Genomic DNA, 24938 nt, shown 5'->3' with positions numbered 1-24938 from the left:
AGCCTTATTTCCCGTTTTCTCTCCCATGTTTTTGATATCACCATTTGTCACGGACTGCTGTTTCAGAAATTTCTAACCTTTAATTTTTACCCCATTCCGTTTCCCGCAGCTTCATGCGACGATACGTGAGGAGCCCAAGGATGGTAGTCTATGAAACTACATGTAGTTTTAACCTAATTCACACTCGACACGACTGGAACTCCTTACGGGTTCCGAGGATGGCGCTCCTCGCGTTAATTAGCATGATGCACTCGGCGAGCGTTAGCCGAGCAAATTAAGGGCGACGCGCTGAGAGCTCTCGCCGAGAGCGCGAAATGCGCGGGGCTGCGCGCCCCGTCACCCCTCCTCCGTCCCGTCGAAATTCATGGCTCGCATTAAAATTCCAATTGCTCACATTAGAGGGCACTTATGGGTCGTTTACGGGGGTGGAATACCTTCCGAGTGAGAACTGGACGTCCGAACGCTGAGAATGAGAGCGTCCGTCGTATCCGCTCAGAATGGGGCTGTTGCGAACTTCGCTCGGAGTAAAAATAACAGTTTCGCTTTCAATGGCATACGGCTCGCAAGTAAACGATGAGCTCCTAAACGCACATCTCACAATCGGCGTGAGGAATTAGCGAGTTTTTTGAGCTCCCGCCGGGCCCATAATGGAGATGTTGCGAGTGTCAGGAATTTGCGATTTGGATTTTGATTCTTGTGTAAAAATTCGCGAGAAGATAGCGAAAGATAGGGAGCAAATACATTAGCAGGGATGCCGTGCTTTCAGTTTTAGAGTCTCCAAATAAAGTGGCAGCCCTGTCAATGTATTTGCTCCCTATCTTTGCGTGGAGAGTTCGTCTTGATGTGGAGGTGGACTCCCAGGATGGCATAGGATATCCCCTCCATTTTGGCCTCAAATTGACAGCTCTTTTTGAGCTTGGGAGTTGATTTCGGAGAAAACCAGTGGCGGCACCATTGTGTTTCTCGCGAACTTTTACACAAGAATCCACAGTCAAATCGCAAATTCCTCACACATGCAACATCTCCATTGAAATTGGAGAACAAAGCTATGGCAATTTTCATCAAGGCGCCGTGATACAACTATTCGTGCTCTATGGATGTGCGTGTTGCATGCGTAGAAATTGAAGGCGTTTTGGCTTTCTCTACGTTCGCGGTTATATACCTAGTTCGCGGCGCGGCGATGTGCGGCACGCGAAGCATCATTGATAAAACTGATTTTAGTTTTTTGCCGAATGATGAAGATTGTTTTCAATGACTGCTGTTGCTTAGTTAAGTTTTGGTCTTAAACAAGTGTGAAGGTAGAATTCGCAGAATCGTGATGAACAAACCCTTATCTCTTATTTTATACTTTAAATCCAGCAATTTTCAAAATATATTAAAAGGGTTTCGTCCCTTCTTTCTCTTCTTCTCCCTCGTTCTTCTTCTTTTTTTCTCTGTTTTTCATATGTCAATTATTATAAATGCGTCCATATCAGACTTTACACGTTTTTTCGAAGCTTCTCATGTAAGCATGACCTTATTTTCTTCAATCTCACCCAGTTACCGCGCAACTTTTGGGTGTGATGGATCCGAGGCGATCAGCGGACTGATTCTTGAAATCGATAGTCAAGTAATACGCAAAATATATTTTAAAAAAATGAGCCTACATGGATGTCAGCAGCGAAAAGGGATGGACACTCGCGAAAAAAGGTGTTTGTAGGTGATCGTTGGTGACGCGATAATGGGGCGTAGCCTTGGCGTACATTTCTACAACTTACGAGGCTCCAAATGAACCCGTAAATGAAAGCAGGCTACACGCTGCACGTAGCGGGACGAGGCTCTCAACTGGCGGGCGCTCTCGGTACCGGGCTACACTCGTCGAAACTAATGAAAAACACACGAATGGAAGAGTTTATCTTAATTCCAAGTGGGCAAACAGCCAAGATTGACAAAGATTTCTACCACTCGGAGATTTCATTCCCTTACACGTACCTCGATGCAAACATACACACGAGCATCATTCTGCCGTCCTAGGGAAGAACGCCGTATAAACATTCGAGAATTGCCAAGTTTCCTTCCATAAAATGTTTATTTTTGAAGGAATTATAAATATTTTTCCTTGAAATTTTCAGGACTCTTCGGCGGGATCGCGAGCAAAATTATCAGAAAAACCGGAAGAAAAATATTCATTAGTTGATCAGGAAATTCGTGTTTTATCAAAAGGAATTTGGCAACGCCTGAATGTTCATACGGAGTTCTTCTTTAGGAGAGCAGCATTGTCGAGAAGTACACGGGAGTCCTCTTCTCCGTCGAAATGCCACGCAACTCTTCAACCCTAAAGGAAATCATGGAAGGGTAGGGATTCGTATTTTATCTAGGGCTTGACCAACTTAAGTTTTTTAGACGTGCCTATGGTGGGCCTGTTGAAAACTTCAGCTACAGCAAAATCTGAGTTTTATCCCATGGGAAATGCATCAAAAATCACGATGAGCGTATTAAGAAAGGGAAGGGTTGAGGAGGGATGGAACTTTAGGTGCAGGACTGCGGGTACTTGAAGTTAGAAAAAATGGACTGGGGCTCTGTTTATCGTTGATTATTTTAACCGAACGGTATACTACTTACGGAGAAAAAAACCTCGTGCGTGGGACCCGAAGTTTAGGTCGTATGGATCTCTGAAGTTTTCGGATTGAGCATCTGAACACTATAGGTCTAGCTGTCGGGGTTCGGATCACACACCTGAAATTTCAGTTTTTACATCTGAAGTATACTTTGGTTTTCACATCTGAAACTTCAGTTTTTACATCTGAAGTACTTCAGATGTGAGAACCGAAGTTTTTCGGATCTGAAAACCGAAGTACTTGAGATGTAAAAACTGAAGTTTCAGATGTGTGATCCGAACCTCGACAGCTAGACCTAAAGTGTTAAGATGCTCAACCCGAAAACTTGAGAGATCCAGATGACCTAAACTTCGGGTTCCACGCACGAGGTTTTTTTCTCCGTGCGCGATGGTTTTAACAGACACCCGGCAGCCCGGCGACGTGCTCAATCTAGAGTTCCCGATAATCGAAACCGCGAATTTTCCACGGAAGTAAAAGTAATCCTAAAAGGTACAGCGCTACAGATCATGGAAACAAAGTGGGACCTAAGCCGAGGGGCTTAGCTCGAAGGAGCTCCCGTCCCCCTCCCGATAAGAACGACGTAAACCCAACGTCCTCCTTACGTAAATCCGGGATTTATGCCGCGTGCACCCGCGCCGGCGACGCGCCAGGATCAAAAGTGCGAGTGTTCCGTGAGGCTGTCGCCGATTATCCCTCCGCGCTTTTTTCCAAGATTGAATTTCCCCCCCGTCCAATCTCGCATTGAATGTTTATCTTGACTGTCCAGCTGGAATGACGTCACCTTCCGAGCCCTCGCCTGCATCCGCACAATAACACCCCCAAGACGCCGCGCCGGGAAATAGGATGAAAATAACCCCGCGGGACGCCATCCCATCCCCCTTATTTAGGGCCCTACTCTCCCGTCCTCAGGAAGAACGTCGTATGAGCACTCGAGAGTTGCCAAATTTCCCCGGATAAAACATGTATTTTCAACGAAATTTAAGCATATTTTCCCTCAAAATTTTCGGATATTTTAGATTAAATTGCGAACAAAATAGTCTGAAAAATTGGAAGGAGAATACTTGGACCGAGTTTAACAGAAAGGAACCAAGCCACATCAGCTGTTGCCAAAATTAAGTGGGCAATTCAATTTTTTATGAAAGGATGTTTGTGCAGATTTCTGTGAAAATGATGAGGAATTTGCTTCGTACGAGGGAGAAAATTCACTGAAATTTGCACGAAAATCTGCCCTACCGTTTTCATGTAAAAAATTAAATTGCCCAATTAAATTTGGCAATAGCTGATGTGGCTTGGTTCCTTTCTGTTTAACTCGGTCCACTTACAATTGCCCCAATAAGTTCGTATTTTATCAGAGGGAATTTGGCAACGCCTGGAGGTTCATACGGCGTTCTTCCTTAGCACGGCAGTATTCATAGTCGCCCCTCAGAGAGCCCCTCTCCTTGAAGAGGCCCCATATCCTTTACATTGGGATTAAAAGAGTTTTGAGGAAGCCTTCAAAATAACGTCATATCGTCGCTCCTCTGGCGTAAGGGCGTATCTCAATTTACACGTGAACCCTGTTCTCTGTATAACTCTATACTTTCCGCGGCTCATGTGGAAATCGAGATACGTCCTTACGTCAGAGGGGCAACGATATGTTATATAGGACGATTCGTCGCCCTCCTGACATAGATACGTTACTGCATTTCGCGATAAGCCCTGTCTTCCATTTAACGCAATGCTTTTCCGGGCTCATCTCAATGTGTGGTTACGCCCTTTTGTCAGCCAAGCGACGAATTTTTCCCAACCTCGAGTAAAATTCAGCCGTATAACTTTGGAAACGAGTCCTTGAAGGGAATTACACATGATGCACCACTATAAAATATACAAAACACATGAAAATTACACGGCGAGTTTTGTGAATTGTAGGTTGACACCTACCTGAAAATTTGAAGGGGGGTCTAGAAACCGGGAAAACCGGGAAATGTCAGGGAAATCAAGGAATCCGCAAAAAGTTCGGCAGGTCGGAGAATTTTATTTTGCAAGAGGTTTTCGGGTCAGCGAAACGTCAAGGAAATTGAAACAGACGGATCTTTCGGATAATGTTTCGCGAATTTTACCCTCACGGAGATTTTTACCAAAATTTCTACCAGAATTTCCGCTAAATTCTTATTTGCATCTAATCAGACAAATTGCGTACAAATTATCTTTCAATGATTTCAAGAGCTCTTCTAAAACTCCCTTGACCTCAAGTATATAGGGTAAGTAAGTATATAAGTAAATATAGTAAGTAAGTATAGTAGTAAGTATAGTAGAAAGTATAGGAAGTACGTCTATATGTAAGTAGGGTAAGTAAGTATATGGAGCCTAGAAAAAAGAACTGCTCAAAAAATGGGCAAGAATACGGGTGCCAGATCTTCTCACTTGTTCTGTCCTGTCTCCGGAACACATTTTTCGACTTTTCCTACTTTCGAAGAGCTTTATAATCAGAAGGAGGATCTAAAACGCGAAATAAGAATATGGCTGAGTTTGCGGACAGACGACAGAGTAACTCGGTATCTCTATTAAAATCTCCACGTTCTTAACACTCTTAGATTTTGCATGCAAATGTGTGGGTGTTGCACCCGAGCAAGCACTAGCACATTCGAATATACGAACTCCGCGGCTACGTTTCCGCAGACCGTTAAGGAAAATGGGGTGTCTACGAAAAGGCACAAGCGACGGGGTTCCTCACCGCACACTGATCGTAGGTGGATAGGGGCGCTGTAATATTTCACCTGAATGACACGTTTTATATCCGCGCCGTATGAAGATGTTTGTTCCGCTGCAATAATTTAAAACTACTCTCGCGGTGCCACGCCGTTGAATACGCTCAACCGACTTGACGCCTCCGGCAACTAAACTCACAAATTCATGTTTCGGGCAAATTGGGTCGCGGCAATCCGTGACAGAACTTAACTAGCATTTTGCAACGGGAACATTGAAATAAAGTTGCAAATTTTCACCAGAAAATTACGATATATTTTACGTACTACTACGCTACCATGCCGCTCTTGTGGCGCTTCTATGCGCTCTGTGACCCCTAGCAGCCACTGAGCGCGATCCTGCCATCTTCAATGTCAATCGCATCTCCTCATTTCCTGCCTCATTCTATCAATCCGCGGTTTGGAAGGTCGTCCTCTAGGTTTTCTGAGATATATTTTAAATCGCTTGGTCAATATCGACGTTTGCTGAACGAAGGAACGTAGCTGCATTCCAAGCTTCGAAAATTGACTCTAACAATTCCATTTTTATAAGCATGTACGTGTACGTATTGAACGTGTGCAATTTTTGTCGAAATTTTCTTTGATTTTCGTCTAAGATCAGAACACATTCTCAGCTAGAAATTCCCAAGATTTTCCTGGTAAAAATGCAATTTGCGAATGAAAATTTGGCTTCATTGAACTTTAGTTCTGCCAAGCTAAGGAAGAACGCCGTATGAGCCTTCAGACGTTGCCAAGTTTCCTCCGATAAAAACCAAATTTACTGGGGAAATTTCGAATATTATTTTCCAAAATTTTTAGACGATTTTATACGCAATTTAATCTAATGCATCTGAAAATTTCAAGGAAAATGTATTCACGAATGTTGTCAAAAATGAATGTTCTGTCAAGGGAAATTTGGCAACTCTCGAATGTTCATACAGTGTTTTTCCTTAGCACTGCAGAGTTACGTTTTTCCGTGAGGAAATCGACGATAAATGGCGACCTGACGCTTTTAAGAAAAATAGGCTGTAGGTAAACGCAAAGAAAAATGTCAACTTGACTCAATGTCATTCCTACAAATTCCCATAAGATGAACCCCTTCAATTTGTAGGTAGGCAACATATGCTCTTTGATGCAGGTGCAATAATTTTACCGTGTAATTGTACTTTATTGCCACCATTGTCATTGGGAATTTTGTATCATCATACTGAAGGGAAAAGCCTCTTCTCGGAAAGTCTTGCTTCCTCTGTGACATATTGTGAAATGTACCCAACCCGTTGCATTTCAAAAACTCGGATGAAACAGAGAAAATTCGTCGTTTCCAGAACGTAAGTCCATTTCAAAGTTGCCAGAATCACTCAAACGATTCAATTTTTAACGAGAATGTAACTGTGCAATTGTTGTCCAAATTATTTCTGAATATTGCATGAGATCAGGAGAAAAATGAGTTAAATTCTGAGCTAGAAATGTAAAGGTGTAACGTGCCAGGCGTAAAGTTTTTACACCTGGGATTCTCTTGGTAAAAATGCAATTTGCGAAGGGAAATTTGGCAACATTGAGATGTAGTTACGCTTTTTCGTGAGAGCAACGACGAATTATTTGTTGTGTTGGCTTTCCTTCCAGTTAAAAGACCGGCAACGCACAGGAATAATTATGATAAAATTATTACATCGTAGAAAGGAGGTATGCAAAACGCTCCCGGAAGCTTGTGAAATGAAAATAGACCTGAAGATCAGGCTTGCGTTACACGAAGCATGTAGCGTGTGGGAAAATTTCTCAGAATCCTTTATTTTCATTACATTAAACCTCACGATTCCTTATCTACCTTTCCGCGGAACTGCTTAGCATACAGGTTATGGCTCTTGAAATATATGATTACATTGCCCCATTTCAAGTATATATACCTATGCAAAATAAGGGAGAGACCGCAAAGCAGTCTTCCTTGTCAGCAGAATACAAAAGAAAATCAATCCATGTAAAGTCCAATTTTCTGTCTATGATTACGTATCTGTCTCTCTCATTTTCAATTTCATTTTGTTTATCTGGTATTTTTGTGCTGCTCTGCTATTTTTTGTAGTATTTTTCCGTCTTTCGAACCAACAAGGTTTTTTTTCCTGACAAAACAAAAAATCGCACTGCCGAAGATATTTGCTGTGAGTTTCTCATCTCCCAAAGATCCAAACAAACATTCGCATATCACTGACAAGGCGTTTCTTCATTCATGCTTTGAAATTACCCCCCCCCCCGCTTGATTCCGCTAAAACCCTAAGTCTTAAAACGCTATATTTCTGAAACTGCCTCTCCTCTAAACGCGCGAAATCAATGTGTTTTCAAAGGACTTGTGAATTTTTTTCTCCGTACTTTCTTGAAAAATGTTTAGTGTAATTTAATCTAAAAATTAAATTTAATTTCGAAGGAAACACTCCAATATACTCACACACAGATGTTTTATTAGGGAAAAATTTGGCAGTATCGTTGTTTTCTTTGCGGAATAACGTAATTAGATTTTTACGTTGCCCTTCCCCTCGCAAATTACATTTTTAAGAAGAGAACCTTTGGCATTGCCAACTGAAAATTTCACCGATTTTTCCTCTGATCTCACGCAAAAATCAGACTTATTTTGGGGGACGATTGCACAGGTGTATTCTTGTAAAACATTGAGTTGTTTGAGTCAATTCTCAGGGTGCTGGCGGTCTGTAAAACCGAGAAGGTCAGGGAATGCATTGAAAAAGTTAGGGAATTTTATGAGGTGCGTTTAGTAGAAGTGAGTGTAATTTAAAGGGGAAAAAATCACATTGGACATTTCATCCGAATGTCAGGTAAAGTCAGGGAATCCGAAAATTTTGGAGTCAGGGGAAAGTAAAAATACTCAGGGAAAAGTCAGGGAATTAAAAGGTGAAGAAATTACGGGAACCTTCGTCCAGGCAACGCCGATATGTGCATGTTCTTACGGTGCTCACTGGATCGAGTCAATCAGAGAGGTCGCCCACTAAATTTTCAACTAAAATTACAAATTTTGATGGTTTTTTCGTCGCATTTTAAACTTTTACGGGTGATTCTAGAAGAAATTTGCACGAGGAAACCAATGGAACCACTTTCAGAACCTCAAAGCTTTGTATGAACGGACATACAAGCGTTTAAAGTTTCCAAATTTTGTCGGACCTCTTCTATTGACTCGATCCACTGTGCGGCGTTTTCCCTTAGCGCGGTATTATTTTAGTACATAGCGAAGAGATCCCTCGTTTCTCGCCAAAGTCAGATTCATTTTTTTTCTTCCTTTTTTTCGGTGCCAGGACCACTTTACGGGGCATAATTTATCGTTAAATTGCGGGGCGGGCGGGGCGGGGCGGGGAGGGTGGACGACAGAAGACGACAGGGTTTTCCGCTCTTGGTCGGGGGCGTGAAGACGTGAGAAGTGGTTTTGATGGCGGGAGCAGGTAGGGGGCCGGGGGCGCCGCCCTCGGACACCGTGTCCCGACCACCAGTTGCTCGTAAATCTGAGCGTATTCCATTATCGAAGGCCGTGTAGCTCGTAGCTTGTAGTAGCCCAATACGTCGCCCTTCCGACCAAACAGCGTATCTTCATCCCCATATGAGCCCTGGAAGACATGTAGTTATATGGGCAACAGAGCTCACCTGGAAATTGAGCTACGCTCTTATGTTAGAGCAGCGACGAATAGTCCCGTTCAATGCGGTAACTCCGTTAATGGTAGCTGATGGTCTGGCGTGCGGCGCACATTAGCGCTCGCAAAAGTTACCGCACAGGAGCAGAATATTGAGCATTTTCAGGCCGAGTATTCATCGTACGGTCGTTGTCCAAAGTTTTTTTTTCTTTAAAAACAGCTCGATTGCTATACTGCCATGCTATAAGGAAAAATGCCGTATGAGCCTTTAGGCGTTGCCAAATTCCTTTTGATAAATCACGGATTTTCGGTAACATTCGTAAGTAGGCTACACTGGAAAAAAAACACACTGGATCTAGAGTCCAGACTCTTGAAAACATTGACAAGAAAAAATACTCTTGATTCAATCAGATTTTTGCTTAAATCAAAAGGAAATCCGCTCAAATTAAGAGGCTTGGTTCTTGATTTAAGCAAAAATCCGATTGAATCAAGAGTATTTTTTCTTGTCGATGTTTTTAAGAGTCAGGACTCTAGATCCAATGTGTTTTTTTTCCAATGTAGCCCACAAAGCGCGCGGGAGGAATTCCTGGCACGAATTTCCTGCTATTTTTAGGCGTGCTTAGAGCTGTAATATGATGAATGGAAATTATTTACTTTCGAAATATTATATCAAACGTGCCCTTCGCGTATTATGGAAGTACAGCAAACTAGAGGTTACGCGTTATACGCGTTACTCACCTAAAGATCGAAAAACAAATTATACTCCGTTCGCGATTATTTTATGTTGGTCAAAAAGTGGAAGCGCCTCTTTTTTCTATGCGTCAACCGACATGTTTGATTTTCAAATTTTGAAAATCTGACTGAAAATCCGATTTTTTCCGTGAAAAAAATATCCCTTTCACCAAGTGTACCCCGTACCAAGTGACGGGTTGAAATCACAAAGCGCTTTTTACCGGCTGAGCGCTTAAATAAACTGAATGCACAAAATCATGAGGAATGATAAGTGAATCCAATGAGGATTAGTCAAATAGTTCCATAGCACACAGAACCGCAGCTGAATCTTCTTAGAGAGCATTTCAATATGATAAGTTACACTTGGAATATTAGATCAAGCGCGCCCCAGTTATGAGAATAGAGCAAGAGAAAGGCGAGCGGTGATGACGGCGCAGAGATACAACTATTCGTACTCGATGGATGTCCGTATTGCGTTCGCCAAATTGAAGGCGCCATGGCGCGAGACGTGAACTTGCAATGCTCCGCTCTACATTGCTAGTGAGTTGTCGTTACGTCTCTCTTAGCGTAGACTTTGTGTGCTTCGTTGCACGTAGTCTTAGAGCCACCACTACAAATAAGACGAAGAGGTCGCAATAGAATGCGTCTGTTGCAAGTAAGAGATACATCCGTGTGAATAGACTGTTCTGGGGCAATATTGCTCGAAAATCACGATGATCGTAATAAAATCTAAAATCTAATAAATCCTAATATTTCTGACTGTCATGGCTATCACAGCACCACCCATAGGATCCAAATGTTTTGCTCTCATCCACTTTCAAACCGATTCCGATCAACTAAATACTCAAATATGTTGATGGGAAAAGTGGAAAATAAATAAAGTACCATTCAGCGGCCGTAAAAAACTTAGAGCTCTAATTCCGAGAAGTATGAGCATTTTGAAAGAAACGAAAATTTGAAAGAAGGACAAAAATTTACCTCTTTGGTCCAATAACTGGTCTGGATTATTATTAACACTATTGTGATCCTCATGCGAGAACGACAATTATATAATAATGACTGATAGGCCCATATTCTTCAGATGCTAATACTTTGAGGTAAAACAACCTGCAATTTCAAAATAAATTTTAATTTTTGGAAAAAAAAAACATTTTCCAAACCACGCAAATGGGCCCGTTTTATACTTCAGCTAGAGCAGAAAGAAGGAGTTTTTTATTACTGAAAATGGCTCAAAAATCACAATATTGGTAATAGGACAAAATGTCAAAAAATACAAGTCCAAAGTACAAAAATGTCCGAAGTCAAACAAGTCCACATCTAAAACATGTCCAAATATCTGGATATTAATTTTGACTTATGGTAACACCGGACATTTGGGCATTTTTTTTGGGCCATTTTACCACTGCTAGACATTTCAGACATATTTTTGCTCATGCACTTTTTTTTACATAGACCTTTTTTACTCTGGACGTTTATTTTTGGACATTTTGTCCTATCACCACAATGAACGCATCAAGAAAATCTGAAGTACACTCCTAACATCGCAATCTGCGTAAGAAATATGCGTTTTTTTAAGCTACCCGACTCAAAAACGATACTACGGCACACTTGAACATTTCGTAAGGAGATTCGTTCCATCCAACCCTTGCCCACCACGATGCTGCACAATATTCATCATGGCTGACGCTTCTGCGCGAAATTCGTAAGGAAGCACACTGGTCTTCAACGTATGAGGAACATGTTAATATTAACATGCCGGTCGATAAAATTCCATCTCACCACATGTGCTTTAGCGGGTAAGTCTCCCGTAACTGCCGTAGCATCGATTTGAGGCGCTATGCATAAAAACGCATATTTCTTGCGCAGATTATCAAGTTAGGAGTGTACTTCAGACTTTTTTAACGCGCTTATCGTGATTTTTGAGCCATTCATTCCCTCAAATCAATTCACATGGCCTGCACTCTTGCATGCAACTGACCGATTGGTACCTGAAATAACCCAACTGGTCCGTAACTACTGACCAAACTGGGCAGGAACACCGGTTTCAAACACTTTTCAATCGGTATTTATTGGTTTAAATACGAAGGGTCGAGGACTAGTGTTGCGAGCTCTGCCACAGCGAATAAATCACTGACCGTGTCGGAAGAGGGTGAATGCACGAACAGACGGGTTTCCGCGCGAATCATGTAAATTTTGCTGACAATGAAAGACAAAAGGAGCACTTGTGCAGAAACGAGCAAAGCTACGAACTTTATGACACACTAAAACGGCTCATCCTGAATGAGCGGCGCGCGGAAAACTGTACGATAAAAGCAAAAAAAAAAAAGGAAAATGATAAAAAACACTCCAGGTAAAACTTAACGTCATAGTGCAGCTGTCATCACAAGGGGTCGTTTGAAGTTCTTTATACGGAAAATATTGCCGGGTGTACCGGTTTGTCACCGGCAGACTATCTATAAATTGATTCTCACTTTGATGGCCGGGCGGGATGAAAGGGCGGAATAAGCGCAATGCTTTGTTAACTCTTTTCTCAAACGTGAGATGATTCCACTATGGGACGTATTTCTGCCAAACGGGACTATGTGCATTATGACGTGAGCCCTGTTATGCACATATTCTTATGGGTCTTAGGGCTCATGTCTCAATGCACATAGTTCCGTTTGATAGAAATACGTCCTATTATGTAGCTTGTATCCTGGAGTACTGCTCTCACCGCCAGAGGCCCGGAGATCAAAGCTGTGAGCACGTAATAAAGCGACAAACCGTCCCAAGTGCCATTACTTAATTTGGCCTGGTAATATTATTCTATTTTACCGATAAATCTTTTGCTCGACTATTTTAGTGTGAAGTAAACTTAATTTAATTGAAATTTCGTCGTGAAGTCGCGCAAAACTGTGTCTCAATAGGGACTTGAGAAGTTTTTCGCCACAGAAAATTCGATTTTGGGTCGAAATCATTGATCCTCAGCTTCCGATGCCGGATGCTTCTTAGTATTCTTTACTCCATCGAGTCAACATCGCAAGTCAAAATTTTACCAAATTTTGCAATTGTAAACTATTAATATTTTTCTCGCCCACAATATCACTTACCTGCATATGGAAACTAATGGACACATACGTTGTTTGTGAAAAGAGCCAAACATTGTGGTACCCTATTGCAACATATAGTCCACTTTTCTGTATAAGTGAACGTGTCTATTCGGAAGCAGCATAATTGTATTTTACACGTACTCTAATTGGACTTCATTTTGCAATTAAGAACTACAAATCCTCGCTCATCCGAAAAAACACATATGCACGTAGGGAAACCATTGGTAAACTACGATGTTTCTAAATAGACCCAGAAATTGTGGTTTTGAATTGCAAAATAAAGTCCAAGTTTCCCATATGTTTTATATTTTCAACAGAAAACCAAACTACTTAACGCCTTTGAAATCTCTGTGGGAGCAACCTTAGATTTCGAAGAACTTCCTCACAAAAGTTAAATTTTCACTGCGTTTTTTTCTTATTAATTTGACTAGTTGTCCTTGAAGAAAAAAAAACGGAGATTTTTAACTGTAGCGAGTGCTATTTGTACGCAGCTCATTCAACCATTGAAGTAAAACCTCATTTTTTTCTCCATTTCGAATCATTTGATGCGCGAAACGTCTTAGCCATTTATTTACGATCCTGAGAGCTACGCAAAGCCCAAGATTGCTGAGCCAATCAGAAATTATCCATACAATCACTATAAAGGCACCCCCCCCCATGCTGCCGTGCTGAGGAAGAACACCGTACGAACATTCGAGAGTTGCCAAATTCCCCTCGATAAAATGTTTATTTTTGAGGAAAGCTGTGAATATTTTTTCTTGAAATTTTCAGGGAGTCTAAGTAAAATTGCGAACAAAATTATCTGAAATTTTGAAACAAAAATATTCATGAGTTTACCAGGAAATTCGTGTTTTATCAAAGGAAATTTGTTAACGCCTGGAGGTTCATACGGCGTTTTTCCTTAGCACGGCAGAATGGTTCGTGAACGTTTTAGCCCGGGAAATCGTGGAATAGCGGATTCAACAATTTCCCGGGCTAAAACGTTCACTTGCACGTATTTATGCCAAACGGAACTATGTGCATTATGACATGAGCCCTGTTATGCATGTATTCTTCCGGGTCTCAGGGCTCATGCCTAAACGCACATAGTTCCGTTCGGCGGAAATCCGTCCACTTATAAAACGGAGTTTCCCCATGCAAAAGCGAGGACTCCCGACACCGGGCTTAATGCAAGAGTGGTGCCCTCAGCTTATTCGCGTGATAGCTTTATCCTTCGTTTAGTCTCGTTTAAGAAAGGAAAAGCAAAGTGCACACGACTCCCCGGCTCGCTCGCTCTTTTCGTGGCCAATTTGTGTCAACGCTACGAGTAAAACCCTCAGTTTTAGTGCCAAAACTTGCCAGACAAAACGAGACCTCTTTCCTGATGAAGCGGGGTGAAGTCGACCCCTCTCGTCCCCTCTCCCTCCCTACTCGCCACTCTATTTCCATTCAAGTCCCTCCTCTTTCCTCGGCGCACAGTGGATCGAGTCAATTAGAGAGGTCGCACATGAAATTTTTTACTGATATGAAACTGCAAATTTTAATGTGTATTTCGACACATTTTAAACCGTATGGGGTGCTTCTAGAAGAAAATTAGAAGAGATAAAAATAGAAGAGGGGTCGGACATGAAATTCTTACTGAAACTGCAAATTTTAATGTGTAGTTCGTCACAATTTAAACCGTATGGGGTGTTTCTAAAAAAAAATTAGAAGAGATAAAAATAGAAGAGAGGTCGCACATGAAATTTTTACTTAAACCGCAAATTTTAATGTGTATTTCGTCACATTTTAAACTGTATGGGGTGCTTCCAGAACAAAATTTGACGAGAAAACCCATGGAGCCGCTTTTAAAACCTCGAAGTTTTGTATAAACGGTGTAGTGAGCGTTTAAAGTTTCCACACTTTGTCCGACCTCCCCCATTGACTCGATCCACTGCGCGGCGAATCTCGCTGAATAAGTGACACGGAATCGCCCAGCTTTTATAAAGTTTGATATTATCTGCAAGTTTTTGCGTGAGCTCGGAGGATTTGTCATGAAACTCGTTCACGTGATTTTTTTGCCGGTCGTCCGAAACGTTTGATCGCCCATGCGGCGAGATACTATTTTCACTCGAGTCGAAATGGGATTAGATATGCACGGTGCACACTATACATTTGAAGTATTGTGGTTTTATTAAATCGTATTCACGGTGAATCTATGAAAGCACGAGCCGAAATCGCGGTATTTCAAAAACGCGCTCACCGAAGAGATTTCCCTTACATTCGTCAGCCACCATTCGACAAATTTTATTCTAAACAAGTTGTTCATCAATCATCATCGGGCGGAAATTACCGTTGAACTCCGGACTTTGCTTTTGTCGCACCCTATATCACGTCGCTTGGATTAATAGTGTGGGATGGCATTGATATTTATATTTCCGGGTTCAGCATAGGAAATACATGATAGAGACATTGCACATACAATCTAAGCTAAGTGACTCAAAAGTTACATTGAAGATTGACGATTTTTTTGCTTAATGATGATGAATGGGCAATTTTAAAAGTATTTAATTTGCCCGACGATGATCATTGATCAGTGATTGTTGGGGTGAGTCTTTTGCCAAGCGAGATTTTACAAATCAGGTTACGTTTGCTAAACCAATTACACTTTTGTCTAACCTTGTTATTGGGCATGCATATGGTTTAGACATTTGGACTGACGCCTACAAACCTAAGGGGATACTTCAAGCATTACGCGATGCGTGAAGTAGCCCCTTAGGTTTGTAGGCGTCAGTGCGTGTTCCGTGCTGGCAGCACGCCGCGGAGCTCCCAACACGACGCGACGGGTGGGTGGTGAACGATTGCTTGCGGGGAGAGCTCCCTGGCGGAGAAACTCGCATATCGTTTACATTTTTTTTTTTAATTTTTGACCTTTAAAATTGCACACTGGTCGTGTGAAGTAATTAGTGAACTCTCAACTCTAGATGAAGTGTAATAATGAAAGGCGGGTCGTGCGCTATGCGCGCTCCGGACGGCGGAGGGCGAGTCATGAAATTCTCCCCTGTGCTCCGTCGCCAAAACTGCAAAATTGTTGAAATTTAAACTTCGCGCCTCAATTCTAGCGACGGGAGCCGAAAGCAGAGTTCTAGCCGAAAGGGCGCGGAAGAACATACTTTTGTTTCACTTACCTTGATCTACAGGGTGTTTGCAACAAACACCTCAATAACCACTTCTTTACCTTAGCTTCAAATGGGGACATATTGGTAATCGATCACTCACGCCTCGCCAATGGTAGGAAGTCAAAGGGTGAATCTTGTCACAGACTTCGACAGTAAAGTTTACACGATACAGAAGGTAACCTAAGTACAGTTTCTAAAATACAGGGTGATCCGAGTTTAAACCTCCGGATTGCAGGATTGTGTTCTCTGGGTCAGTGGGGTTGTTGCATGGGTGGTAAATTTTAGAAAAAAAAATCTGTTCCGCCAGATTTTTTAGCGAGAAAAACGATGGTGCCGTCCAAAAAGTTCTAAATCGAGTTCTAAAAGTACTTTGAAAGGGGGCTACAGCCTCCCAAAATTCCTGAGAGATTATGAATTCAGATGATTCATTCATGATCAATGAATTTAGGGTATCAAATTATGGGTGCATGACAAATTTAATGAGATTCGGTGCATTACCGTTGCCAAACTACAAGAAAAACAATTTGTTTCCCAGAGCTTTGGAAAGGGGCTGCGGCCCCCTTAAAATGCACTTTTTGAAAACAAATTCAAGAGAAAAATTATTATTTTGACGCATAGAACACTCCTGCCGTATGGCGGTTTAACCTTGGATCCAGTGACTATTCTTGAAAGTTGGTAACATTGATTTTTCTCCATTCAAAACCACAAAAAAAAAAAAAAAAAAAAAAAAAAATGGATTCAAGGTGAAACAATGTGCCTCATCTACAACCGATTGTTTTGCATGCACTAACATGAAGGAGAACCAGTGTTTACAAGTCACAAGCTATTGCTTGCATCACCCAGCATAGGATAGCACTAGTAGTCTCTAAAATATATTGCCTCTATTTTCGACAACGAGTACATGCGTGGACTTGGCGCTAGGTTCGATTCAAGATATCTTATGAGCGTAATTATAGGCAAAATCATTCAATTAGAGAGCGATGCATTGTATTTTCCTTATTTGCAGAGGAAAACTTGACCGGATAGTATGTCGAACCGCGAATAAAATAAACTTCATCCCACCACTTTTCACAATCGTTAAAATTAGTCTGCTTTCGAGGCGCCACAGTAATGCTCCCTTCCTCTGTCTCGACGTACATCTCTTGGCTTTTTTTCGGCGTTGACGAATTTCAAACAAAAGCCTCTTTTGCGTAAACGTTCAGATGACAATTCTTGCAAATTGGAGTTTACATGGGATGTAATTAAAGATCCGCGTGAAATAACAGACAAAAAGTCGTTTGGGCTTGCCAATTTTCTAACAAAAGGAAGATAAGAAATGAGAGAAGGTTCAGTTGATTTATCTTTCAAAATTGGCAATTCGTTGTCATATTTTACTCAATGGTTGCTAAAAAGTTGACGATTAAGATTGAGTTTTAATGATATTCTCATGGCGGCAGCTAGAATACATTCAAATAGGCCAAATTTTTTGTTAAATCGCCCAAGGTTGATGGTTGTTCTGAAACATCTGAGAGCAAGGAAATAGTGTCCTGCTGAACTAATGTACTCTTGTTACTCTCGATGTCACTCTTAGATTGCGACTTGCAAGTGACTATTGAATATGGATCGTATTCGACAAATCAAACAGGTGAGATTGTATCGACATCGATTGGTTCAACATGTAAACATAGCCTTAAAAGTCAATGGAGTGATCTGAGGGAACGGGTTTTTTTTGTAAGATTTTTTATTCTTATGAGTACAAAATGGGAATGAAAAGTGAAATTGTTGGGAATTTTTTCATTTTCAGCTTGTCCAGCTCTAATCTTAGAATTTTTGTTTGAGGTTATGTTCTGTGGTTTTGAAGCAAACGATACATCGCACTACTATTAACTACGATCTATTCGATGACTATCGATGCGATGCAGGTTCAATTTTGGCGGTTCGCGCCTGATATTTCATCAGGTCGCAAATTCTCAATCCAGGAAGAAAATCAACCATGGAACGCTCAGGGAAGTAACCATAAATACATGAATAAAAACAGCTTCGACGGCGCTCTTTGGTGCTCTGCGACGCCTAGCCGCCAAAAATCCTATCCTTCGGAAGCCCCTCAGGAAGTCCCATTCCCGCAATTCCTCTAAAACCTCCTGCCGCTACCCTTTCGGTGGACGTCCCCTCGTCTCCTCCTGGGAGGAACTCAATCAAGCATCTTCTTCGGCAGCCTTTCTTCCGTCGTCCTGTTAACACGACCATACCAGATAAGCCGTTCGGTTGACGGCGAATACGTCATTTCCGACCAGTGTTCGAAACTCACCTTTGAGTTTCAGGAGCCATGTGGCGCATGAAGCCCGATTTTTAGGCGCCATTGAAGATTTTTTATGGGCCAAATTGACTTTTTGCCTATTTATTGCGGCGCATTTAGTGAAAAGTTAGGCGCAAGATGTTTTCGTAACAGAACTAGTAAGTAGCTGTAACTTGGGGAAGACAAAAGCACAAATAATGAAATCATGAGGAATAGAAAAAGCTTTCATTTGCAGTGCTGAAAATTCTGAGTTTTTTCAATTGAAATAGATTTGTTTTTCTTTTTTTATGCGACTGCCTGTGAAAATCCAGATTTTTAGGGGGCAATTTTTAGGGGCCACGTTGGCGCAGAGCCTTCATTTTTTAGGCGCCATGGCCGATTTTTTAGGCGCATTCGGCGTGTTGGCGCCTGTGAGTTTCGAACACTGTTTCCGACTCCTATCATCTGACGCACTCTTTCACTACCCAATAACTGACCATAAATATTGACATTTTGAACTGTGTGCAAGGGCCCAACCCGGCAACATTGGGAAACGCGCTCCATGCTATCACGGTCGGTTATAAAACACTCCGGTCCGTTCGATAAATCGCCCCACCCCCCTCCTCCCCCCGCCCTCCCCCCTGAATCAGAGCTCGGTCGGGAAACTAATATTCGCCGCGTTGAAAATCTCCCTGAGCAGAAGAAACAAACGAGTAAGGCGAGAAGGGGGGAGAGGGAGGGATAAAAGGGGGACAAGGACCGAAACAATCGGGTTGTCAAGCTTTAGAGCTCGTTAGATTCCGAAATAGACGCATTCGAGGGCCGGGCGGGGGAGCGGGGAGGGGATACATATAATGTCGCCAGACGGGTGGAACCCGAAGGAAATAAGTTAGCGTGAGTGTTCCCGAAACATGTGAACCGGGATGTAACAGGCCTTTGAGATGGAGCCCCTCGATCGGACACATTGTCTTCAAACGGGCCTCGAAGCCCCGTCAATTCCTGTCGCCCCTGAATTATCGCTCGGCGATTAATCCCTCTTCGGGAGACCTCTTTTTAACTCGGCCACGATTCCAATGCGCTCGATATATTTTGGTGACCCTGCACTCCTATTATCCCTATGGTGTAAAAGTTATATTCGGAAGTCAACGTTCAGATTCGCCTCGTGATAACTTATGATCAAATGGACGTATTTCTGCCAAACAGAACTAGGTGCATTCAGACATGAGCCCTAAGACCCATAAGAATATTTGCACAACAGGGCTCACTTCATAATCCACACAATTCTGTCTCACAGAAATACTTCCAAATTTAGCAACTTGTTTCGAAAACCTAATCTGCTTCTCATAACTCATTTAGCATGGTACCCACGGACAAAAGACGAATTTTTGCGACCAATTCGAATTCATTATTTGGTTAGATGGCTATTGTAGCATCGGTGGAATTTGGACCAATCGGCATCTAGTATCTAATTTTCAACAGAATCCTGAAGAAAACGAGTCAAATTCCGGGATTAGGATTAAGCGCGCCAATTGGCCAATGCAACACTACTTAATCTACGATAAAAAGTATCATACAAACTACGATATAATACAGATATACACAAATATGTGCACTTTTTACACGTTATTTCATCACCATCACCTCACCACGGTTGCTGTTGCTCAATTATTGTTACTGTCGCACAGAATACCGCCATTTTAGAAAACTCGGTTGCTTTTAGAGGTTTCGAGGTTTACTTCCATCCACCTTTCGACTAACCTCCGGATGTGGGTAGAGAAATTTTGGATTTGGTTCAGATACCGATTGATGATGAGCTTAACAGACCAGTGGATTGGAGACTCCCCGCAAAAAATCTTTCACCACCCACCCGTCGGGAGCGCCGCGCGCCGCGGCGTGCTGCCAGCACGAAACACGCACTGACGTTACAAACCTAAAGGGCTACTTCACGCATTGCGTAATGCTTGAAGTATCCTCTTAGGTTTGTAGGCGTCGTTTGTACGCATTGCGCAATGCTTGAAGTATCCCCTTAGGTTTGTAGGCGTCGTTTGTACGCATTGCGCAATGCTTGAAGTATCCCCTTAGGTTTGTAGGCGTCAGTACGCGTTTCGAGCTGGCAGCATGCTGTGCCGCAGCGTGCCATAAACTTGCCCACATTTTATAGGTCAGGGTGTTAAAATATAGGCAATTCGACATCAAATTCGAAATCAGCGACTCAAAAAACAACCGTTACGAAACTTTCATGATCTTTCAGTCATTATCCGACTTATTTCTTCCTGTTCTTGAGTTTTGGACCACAGTGCGCCGCGGGCGGCGGCTCATGAAATTTTCCCATGTGCTCGACCGCAGTTTTGGCCGAAAACAAATATGACCGCGTGCTGTTGATAAAAATGAGAAAAACAGACAAAATACTGAAAGCAAATAAATGTTCATTTTTAAAGAATTCGCTTGCATTGAATTTGTTCGTTTTAATCAACAGCAGACGGTTACATTTGTTTTCGGCCAAGACTACAACATTGTTGAAATTCAAACTCCGCGCCACAGCTCTAGCGGCAGGAGCCAAAAGCCGAGTTCTGGCCGGAAGGGTCGGGTAGAGCATACCTTCGTTTCACTTATCTAGCCTGTAGATCGATCCTTTCCACAGGTTTAAATGGCAGATTAATCGATACATCGCAAAGAAGCACGACTGCTTGCTATGCTGATGCGCGTAGACAAGTGATCTCATAATTATTTATTATTGACTGAGGAGACCAAACTAGAAGACACTGCACTGAGCAGGAATCGGCCATCTTGATGAAAATATCAATCTTACATTGAAAAGTGTAGTTATTCATGTGTTTGTTTCAATAATAACTATTCCCACATATGTCAAAATGTTAATCTTAAAACCTATCCTGTGGTTCCTTGAGGCCGATGGTTGTTTTAGAGCCACTAAATTTTATGTAACAGTATTTGTTCTTCATTTTTCCGTTTTCCTTTTTGTTGCAGGTGAGTAACCAATGAAACCAGTTAATTAAATCATTTTACCTGTTACCAATTGTGAGAGATTTGCTTATTTCAATTTGAACTCGTTCAGGTATCTCTTTTTCTTTATATTTAATCGCATGAACTTTCAATATCATAAGTTCATTTGGCAGAGTGTGTCTGTGTACTTATTGTCAGATCTCAACATCAGAAAGCATCGATTTTTCATACGATTTCCTTACTTTTACCTCACTTCTTCAAAAATTAATTTTTCTGGAGTTTTCCAAAAACCATTAAATTACCTGTTCCTCTTTCCCTCCTTGCGTTGCCCGCACTTCAAATTCTGAGAAAGATAGAATTATTCTCAGACGCAAAAATGGATTAAATGTTCAACCACGAAGGCACATAATTGCGAAAAAATCGGAAAATTTTAAGTGAAAATGCTAATAACAAAGCAAAGGAAGTCGGAAAAACTTGCATTGTTTTTTTTTAATTTTTTTAAAAATAATTGGTACGAGATTATTATTTTAGTCAAATGTTTTAGTCAATATTATGTTGTTTTGTAACATTATCGGGAGCTGTCAGATAAACCTGGTACTTTTTTGGGAATCTGGTGACTTCTCGCTGTCTTTTATTTTCTTTTCTCCACTCTTTTTTTCTTTTTACTCTTTCTCCTTTTTCTCCTAGTGAATCTCCCTTGTCCCGACTTCTCCAGTTCCAACGATTTCAAGCTGAAAGAATAGTGAGCAGCAGCTGAGACTTGTTGACACGGCTGTGACTATCGTCGCAAAAAAATCACAACATCATGAGTTTTCTCACAAACAGGACGGCTGGAACATAAAACTTGGTCGGAGTGGATAATAATGGCATCAGCCAGACGTGCAACTTTTAATTCACCGGGTTAATTCTCGACATCAAGGGCGTTGAGGAAAGTAATTTTCCAGGGTGACAAGTTCTTGCAAAGTCATTGAAAACTTGGAAAAGTTAAAGAATACAGTCCAACCCTGAAAAGTCAAGAAAAACCCAAGTAATATCCCTGCAGAACCTTCAAATCCTCTCTATCGGCATAAAAATTGACTTACTTCTTACCACATTAGTAAGAAAATGAGAACTCGCGAATCTATCAATCAGTGTCAAGTTCAGGATCTAGTTTTAAGTAATCGACTTTTTAAAATTGTCAACGAAATTTTATGTCAAGTAATTACAGCTACTAAACGAAAATATTTACCTTTTTCTTTCTGCATGACATAAACTTGACTCAGAAGTTAAAGTGCAAAAGTAACGTTGTTCTAATGTTCCTATATAGATAGTATCCGAAATATTGTTTGAGGAATTCATTTTCATGGAAAGCTGAATGCCAAGGAAGAAAAAAAAAGAAAAGAAAAATAAAGGAAACCATTGAAAAGTCATGGAAAATGCATGGAAAAGTCAGAGAAGTTTTTTTCATTCACACATCACAAATATTCATACAACTTTTTTATGTAAGATATTAGATTGCCTAATTGTTTTTGGCAATAGCTAATGTGGCTTTGTTTCTTTCTGCTTAAAGCGATCCATCTAGTGCGGGATTTTTAAGAAATATCGCCCTGTTGACCACCTTTGTTTTGAATGCGTTTCGATTTTCGAGAGGGACTTTTTACCCATCCCTCCTCGCTCTCCGCGCGGCGTTTCCTGAGTTTTCACGAGTCGATCCAGGAGGATCCGGTGAGCGATGACCGCAATAAAATGCTCCGACTACTCAACACTCACCGAATGAATCATCTCTCGGTTCATCCGCATCCTGCTCCGCGGAAGTTCCCGACGAAGCCCCGCTTTGCGCCCCGCGAAAATTTTCTCTTTTATTTTCGGCTCCCACTCCACCGTTGCGAGACCTCCGAACCACACCGAAAATCGAAATGAACCGCAACAATCACCAAATATATCGGCATATTTGAGAGGAGCAACTTGACTGCATTTTCCAATTTGGAACTACAATTTCTAGCTCAGTTGAAATGTATCATCAGTTTCCTTATGTACACAAGTGTTTTTACAAATGTGCCACAACTTTTAATTCCGAACCTTAAGATGAAGTCCAACTAAAGTAAGATAAACCAAAAGTACATTCGGCGCAGGCTATCATAGTAATCGCTGGCAATATGTTAAAGGCTCACTTGTTGCATCAGCTAATAGAATAAGTGCGGGCTACATAAAACAATTAGGAACGAAAATTTCTGGCTCAGTTTAAAAACAACGTATGTACCATTAGTTTTCCTACAGGCATATATGTGCTTTTACGGATGAACCAGAAATTGTAGTTATTCGTTTTGCAAAATGTAGTCCTTTGCGTCAGCATAATATGAAGGTACAATCGCTGAAGTACTTCGATAGCACCATATCTCGACTTAAAACGCCTTCAATATTTTATGATATTCTACGCTATGCCACCAAGTGAGTTTAATTATGCCCATCCAACCCTTTAGTTAACCGGTAAAACGCTGGTGCAAGCACTCGTGAATGTTCCCGAACAGAGCATTTAAATTTATAGTTTGCAGTTCGGCTGCTTTTCTCTTTGTTTTACAATTATTACCTATTGCAAAATCTGCCGTGATAGCAAAGGCACCTTTAGGTGCCAAAAGGCAATTCTGAAAAAATGGACTGAATAGTGTCTAAGTGGACAATTTTACCGAAAGAAGCCTCCGTTCTTTTTTAAAATGCCACCCACCCTCCGAAAGACTTGGACATCGTTCGGGTGACTAAAGATCGACGGATTTTATTTCAACTATATTAAAACGGTATTTTCATTTTCATGTTAAGCTAGTGTTAGGCAAGACAGCCGTAAATGCTATTTTCTGCATGCTTCTGTGGTTGCGTTTTAGATGAATAAGGAACAAATTTTCAGATCAGTAATTGGCAAAAAAAAAAAAAAAAAAAAAAAAAAAAAAAAAACAGTGCCTCACTGGTAAAAAAAAAACCTCTAGGACCAATGCCGCATTGCATTGACTTAAGAGTGCAGTTTCTTGTCGCCGGATTTAAGAGTCTTGAACTCTTGTTTCAAGCGGATTTTGCATTGAGTCAAGCAGATTTTGCATTGATTCAAGCGGATTTTGCATTGAAAGAAGAGTCCAGACTCTTAAATCCCGCGACAAGAAATTGCACTCTTGAACCAAGAGGTTTTTTTTTACCAGTGCTCGGCGTGCTTTGCGATATATCGATTGATCAGCTATTTAAACCCATGGGAAATAATCGATAAACAGGGTGTTTGCAACAAACACCTTAAAACCGAATCTGTACCATAGCTTCTAATGGGGGAAATATCGATAATCGATCATTCTCACCTCGCCACAGACAGAAAAGGCTCTATTTCACTTGGAAACATTCCGATTATTGCCTCTCTGGTGGAATACTTCTCCTCACGGCTGTTTTGTCAGAAACAAATTCAATTTTTGCGCACTTGCTAGCTTTCTCACACTCCTCGTTTTCATAAAAATAAGGAGAATTGCGCTATTTTACCCGTACCAGTGACTTCATCTAAAAGAGACCGGACGAATTATTAAAGAAACTCGGTTTCGATAATTTGAGAATACGGCTCACTCTCGCCATTATGGCAGAAATTGCGTCCATTTGGCAACACGAGGGGACGGCGCGGCGTGGTGATACGTACGGAAATACATCAAACATTCTGCTTTGACGCTGGGAAAAAAGCTAGGGGAAGGAAAAACACATCCTTTATCGGAGAAAACTCAAGTTTAAAAGGTTTTGTTAGCGCTCGCTGGGAGTCGCCGATGCGAGGGGGGGGGGGGGGGTGTCGAGGAAGAGGGTTGAGGGGGGGGGGGTTGGCTCGGG

The 24938-nt window shown here is 41.6% G+C and overlaps 1 protein-coding gene across 1 annotated transcript in view; it reads left to right on the top strand.

Annotated features, from left to right (window-relative positions):
• Positions 1-24938, top strand: part of LOC109043284 (inactive dipeptidyl peptidase 10) — a 445954-nt gene that overhangs the window by 5629 nt on the left and 415387 nt on the right. The window lies entirely within an intron of this gene.

Source organism: Bemisia tabaci, chromosome 3 (genome assembly GCF_918797505.1).
Source record: "Bemisia tabaci chromosome 3, PGI_BMITA_v3".
Classification (NCBI taxonomy): Eukaryota; Metazoa; Arthropoda; class Insecta; order Hemiptera; family Aleyrodidae; genus Bemisia; species Bemisia tabaci.
This window is presented reverse-complemented; position numbering and strand designations above follow the sequence as displayed.